Below are 5,647 nucleotides of genomic sequence, written 5' to 3'. Positions count from 1 at the left end.
GAATTGGCCGCAGTTTTGGCCAATATGGGTGAGTATGGCCAACCGTCCAGTCCAACAGACCTCCACGGCAAACCCCAAAAGGAAAATGCATCTGAAAAACCACATGCAGAAGAAGGAAATCTGCATGTTCATGATGAAGAAGAGATAAGAGATACTGAACAGGAACAATCCGTTCCTAAAGCACCAGAGGAAATTCCGAAGGAAGTAGGAGAAGAAAAAGAAGTTGCCCAGGAAGTGACGGAACCAGTTAAGGTTCCTACCTCAGAACAGCCAAAGTAGAACAGTGAAGAAACACCCCAGGAGAAAGATCCAGGGACTAGTCACGGCCCAAACCGCAGCAGACAGCCTGCTATTCCTTCTAATGAAACGCTGGAAATTAAAGAATTGTGAAAGGAACAACAGAGGTTATTGAGCATAATAGCCCAGCTCCACCAGTAGATCAGGATCCTGAAAGCAAGGCAGAGGGTAAGAAATACCGCAGGGAAGAAAAAGGTAACCATTCCAGTAAAACTCCACAAGGCAAAAAGGCGGAGGACCAAAAATCGCCCTGCTATTCAAAACCCTGCTGAAAATCCAGCTGCTGTTCCAAACGATGCTGAAGAACGGACTGCTGTTCCATTTGAAAAGGAACAGCAACAAACTGATATTCATGTTAAAATAGAAATGGATGATATGATGACTTGTGACAAGGAAATCTAGACGGAGGCACCACCCTCAGGGGTGATAAGGGTTCTGAACTCAAAACAACGCAATAAGAAAGTTCAGGTAAAACTCCCGGCCTCCACTGCTGCATGGAGAAGAGATCCAAAGACAGTAACCTTGCGCAAGGGATTGAAATAGGCTCAGCAAGAAGCAGAAAAGCTTAGAGAGCAAACGGTCCCTTGCGAGAAGTATGAAGAACTACAACAGCAACTAAGGAATGTCAATCAATCCGAAAGCCAGGCCTTTGAAGGTTGGCGGAAGGAACAAGAGAAAGTTGCAAAGGTAACTCGTAGGCTAGATATTGTTATCAAGCAGATGGATACCTTGTGTTCTTTATACAATGACGTTTTAGCATGTAGGGCCCCTGCCAAAAATTATGCTCTGTTTTTACTGGAACGGTATTTACAATTAAAAATAAAAGCTGTTAAAGCAGGTGCCCCCATACAAATTAACACTGTCAATGACTTTATAGACTGCTGTAAACATTACGGGGTGAAGGTCCAGAGATTGTTGTGCGAATTCTATTTGCATAACCTTGTACTAGATCAGGAGACTGAGCTGAACCCTGGCCCTTTTGTTGGAGACATCCAATTGCAAGCATTCATCTCATTCGGGGTTAATCAGATTAAATGGCTCAAAGCCTATAATACTTTCCAGAGGCAGGAAAATGGCCTAGATTTGTGGGTAAGGGCTGAGCCTAGGAACCCAGTGCAGTTGTGGAAAGCACATAGAAACCTCATGAGGACTCCGGGTGTCATTGAAACATTAGGACCCATGCATGAGGCACTCATTCGACGAGGTTTAGAGTATTTTCTTTCTATCAAAGACCTTGCCATTGATGCAGCCAAATTTCAGTACCAAATCTCTAATCCGAATATCCAGCTTAGGGAACCGTTTAAGTATGAGAATTTTGAATTAGCTGCCAACCGTTTGAACCTCTATGGCAAAAGCATTTTGAGAGCAGGGCCATCCTGGTTAGGATATAGATTCTGCAGTCCAATTATTTGGCACCCTGCACCCGGGTATCAAGCCCTGTATGAGATGCCTGAGGGTCAAACAGGCCAGTTCTTTGACTACCTAGTTACTCATCACGGCTGTAGGCCTCTGCATGAGATTCCTTCTCCAGCCTATTCTCTCACTGCCTTGCATGTCAACTACAACGTTTTCATGAGGGCATGAAACAGGGTAAGTAGGGGGGTGTGTGGAGTACTAAAAAGGTATGTTTTTGATGATCATTTCAGTGGCTTTTCAGTAGAACTTGTGAACCTTTTGCATCTTGAACTTGGAAAACAATGAAGAATTATAACAAAACATGTGAGATTAATATGCAAGACTTAACCAATGATAATTGTCATTCTCCTGTGCAGGAAAGGGTGAAAACGAGGAGTTGTTGTTCCAAAGAAAAAGACAAGAACAGGGTAACTGCTGTCCCTTTGACAGGGGACCGAGTGCAAACAAGGCTAAGCAGATCAAAGCAAATCGGCCCGAAAAAGGAGGAGAAGACACCAGCTCGGCGGAGGAGAAAAGAGATGATTAAGGATTAACAGTTTGGTGAATCCCTCAGGATCTTTGATCCTGAGGGATCGCTGCTTTATCTATCTTGTTACTTAGACATCTCCACCGTCACCCTTATATAAAGGGACAACACTGTTAGCTTTGGGGGATTATGCTTTTATGTAATTTCTGTTAAGATCAAAACTTTGATCATCGAGTCTCTATAAGAATTGGTTCATTGTACTTTCGTTTCATGCGTTAATACAAACTTGGTGATTATTTTATCTCTGCGTCTGGATTAACCTAAAGCGGTGTACCCTTGGAGGCTAAGGGCCCGGCCCGGAGGACACTTGCTTCTGTATCACTACGATTTGATTTCTGCGTGATTTGCTTATCGTCGTTATTTGGTAATCTGATATGCTTTATAAGTTTACATCACATGCTCTATTAAGATTAATTCATTAAGGTTTTTACAGACAGAACTGTTGTATTGACTCTGCATTATATTACTGATCCTTTCAGAGTTGATTGAATGTTATTAGTCTTGACCGAATATTGTTACTGTTTTGTTACAGAGCTTTTGTGTTGTACATTCATGTTATAGAATTCATCCGAAAGTTGTGTTCTTTACGATTGTTGGATTCAGAAGTAATGTTGTTCTATTTTGAAACGCAGTCGTATTCCTGTTAATTAAGATTGATGCTAGATCAGATTACTCTTCAAGCGTGTTGTGTGTGTATATGATTTCCAAACGCTGTCCCATTAGTGTGTGCTACTTGATTTTCCTTAAGAGTGAAAGATCGTTGTTTGATTACGATGAGTGCATTTGAGTTAGTAGATTAAGTTTGATTACTGCTCGCGAGACTTAGTTGTTTCATTGTTGTTCCATTTCAGAATTGCTATTCCATTTTAGAATTGTTGTTCCATTCCAGATTTGCTGTTCGATTTCTTATTTGCTGTTCCATTTTTCTATCTGCCGTTTCATTTACTCGCATTTGTTGTTTTGGTGTGAGAGACAATCTGTGGCTGTAGTGAGCCTCGGCATTTACTGTCTAGCTCCCAGACCCGTGGTCCATGCTCTAATTTCCTTTCCATCAGTTTCCAAAGGGATGGGTTATCGCTGCCGAACCCTTGACTGATAAGTTGCCTAGTTTTCTGAGTGTGTGATTTATTCCTTTGAAGTAACTTAGTTATAGACAAGCATCTGTTTACTCTTGTATTTTTGAACGCTGTACTACTAGCATTACTCTGACAAATGATAGCCTCAGACTGAGACACTCTTTGAAATAACAAAACGCTCCCGGATTGACATATCAATGTGAGGTAATTAGAGGTGAAAGAGACCCTTTTTATAGCTCTACAGAGAGCACGGATATGCTCATTGCGAGGCATTGTCCAGGGACCAAGAAGACCCAAAGTGGAAAAATTGACATAAAGACCATTACCAAGCTCCCACTATGGACAATCTTGTACACCATGGCCCAAGTAGTTGAGGCTCAAGCATTGCATGAGGAAACAAAGTCTCATTTCCAGTATGCAAACGAATGTTTGAATCCCACGATTTTTGATTGGAGTAATTGTTTGTTGGTGTGCATGAAGCACCAACTTACCAAGTCCAAGTCAAGGAATCAGAAACAATTTGGTTTTGGATCCATTTTGGTGATGTTCATCCTGGAATGTGTGCCATTCTTCCATTATCAGTGGTTGGAAGTGGATCCACCAGTGCCCAGAGATCGACGATCACTCAAGTGAGGAGAGTTGATGCCTCGATATGGAGGCAACCAACAGATGTCCTACCTCCGAAATTTTTTGGATGGCTTCATTAGGAGCTAATCTAGTCGATGATTAGGTGTATGCAGGCATGGATTTTTGAGGATATCCAGATCTTCCACTTCCTCCAGGGGCACAGTGCACCAATTCAGATAAAACTATTTTTGAAGCTTTTGAAGTTTTTATATATATATATTTTATATGTGTACTGAGATTTGACTTATGGTGTTTTGCAGATGTGGGACCAGAGAGGCCTCTAGGGGTTTCTCCAATAGTCAAGTGAGTGGCACACCAGATTGAGGAGGCTCCTTATGGGGAGGGAGAAGATCCTATCATCGAGGTAGAGTGTAACCTGAAATTTTTAACCAGGGCATTCTAGAGTATGCCTCAATAGATGATGTGCCATTACACTACCAGAGACACACTGTAGGGGTTTCCTCCAGATTGCGTCAACTGTTAGGCTGAGTCATTAGGGATATTTCATGCTATCATGAGCAACATGTGGGCAAATAGCCAACTCTAGTTTACTTTGTGCACTGTTGTAGGATTATAAATCCATGTGTCTTACAACACATATTTTTTCATTTTGATGTAGCAAACTCTTTTGAAAACACTCGATATATATCTATATCTATATCTATATATATATATATATATATATATATATATATATATATATATATATATATATATATATATATATATATATATATATATATATACATGTTTTTCTGTTTATCATGTCTAATATGTGATGCTTTATGATTTACAAGTTTCACAAATGTTTGTCTAACACATAGTTATCCAATGCATATGTTATGTGTTCATGCATCTTAGAATGTGATGATAAGTAATAAAATCAAATTCTCGTTCTAATAGACGAACTAGCAAATACATTCTAAAAAATTGAGGGTTTCTAACTGAATAATGGTTGGATGACATCTACAAACCAAGTAGAGTACGAGGTAAGCAGAAGAAAATGTTTTCAAAAGAAAATTAACACACCAAAACCACACTGCACACTAATGAAAACAAACTAATGTACATAATTATTTACACAGAAAACACATAAACATTTTTAGATGGAGCCCATTTGTGGACTCAGGTAATCAATCAACAGAGAATAAAACCAGATTTTCACCATCGACATGACAAATAAGAATTGACTCGGCCAAATAGTGGAGTGACACACATAAATGACAATCCCCCCATGCCCCCTATTGAGTGAGGGTTACAAGTCATAGGATGAATGCTGCATTGTGATAATGGGCGAATGGTAAAAAAATCGGTGAGAAGATCTTATAAAAAAAGGCAAGAAAATCTTTATCTCATTGGGAGAAAAAGATGCCCCCAGTTGAAATATTTTGACAATATTGGGTTGGACTGAAATGTCAGTGGGAAAGGTAGCAGTAATACTCCACATGTTTCCCTCAGACAAAACTTCATGCACCGAAATGGGCATTTGAAGTGAATGGGTGTGTGTACAGGAAACAAAGGTATCTAAAGACAATGAAATCTCGCTGAAACTTGGGAGAAATGAGGAACAATGATGAGCATCATTCTAGGGAGTTTCCTCAAGAGACATAACCTTGGTGATGCTCTCATCAGTAGGAAATGTCTCGTTCAAGGGATATGGAGAATCCCAAGAACCAAGCCAAGGGGAATGTGAATACACATCTAG

The sequence above is a fragment of the Pinus tabuliformis genome, chromosome X (assembly GCF_031772625.1).
Source record: "Pinus tabuliformis cultivar Carrire ecotype Pingquan chromosome X, CPIR1, whole genome shotgun sequence".
NCBI classification, from domain to species: domain Eukaryota; kingdom Viridiplantae; phylum Streptophyta; class Pinopsida; order Pinales; family Pinaceae; genus Pinus; species Pinus tabuliformis.
Note: the sequence above shows the minus strand (reverse complement) of the source record.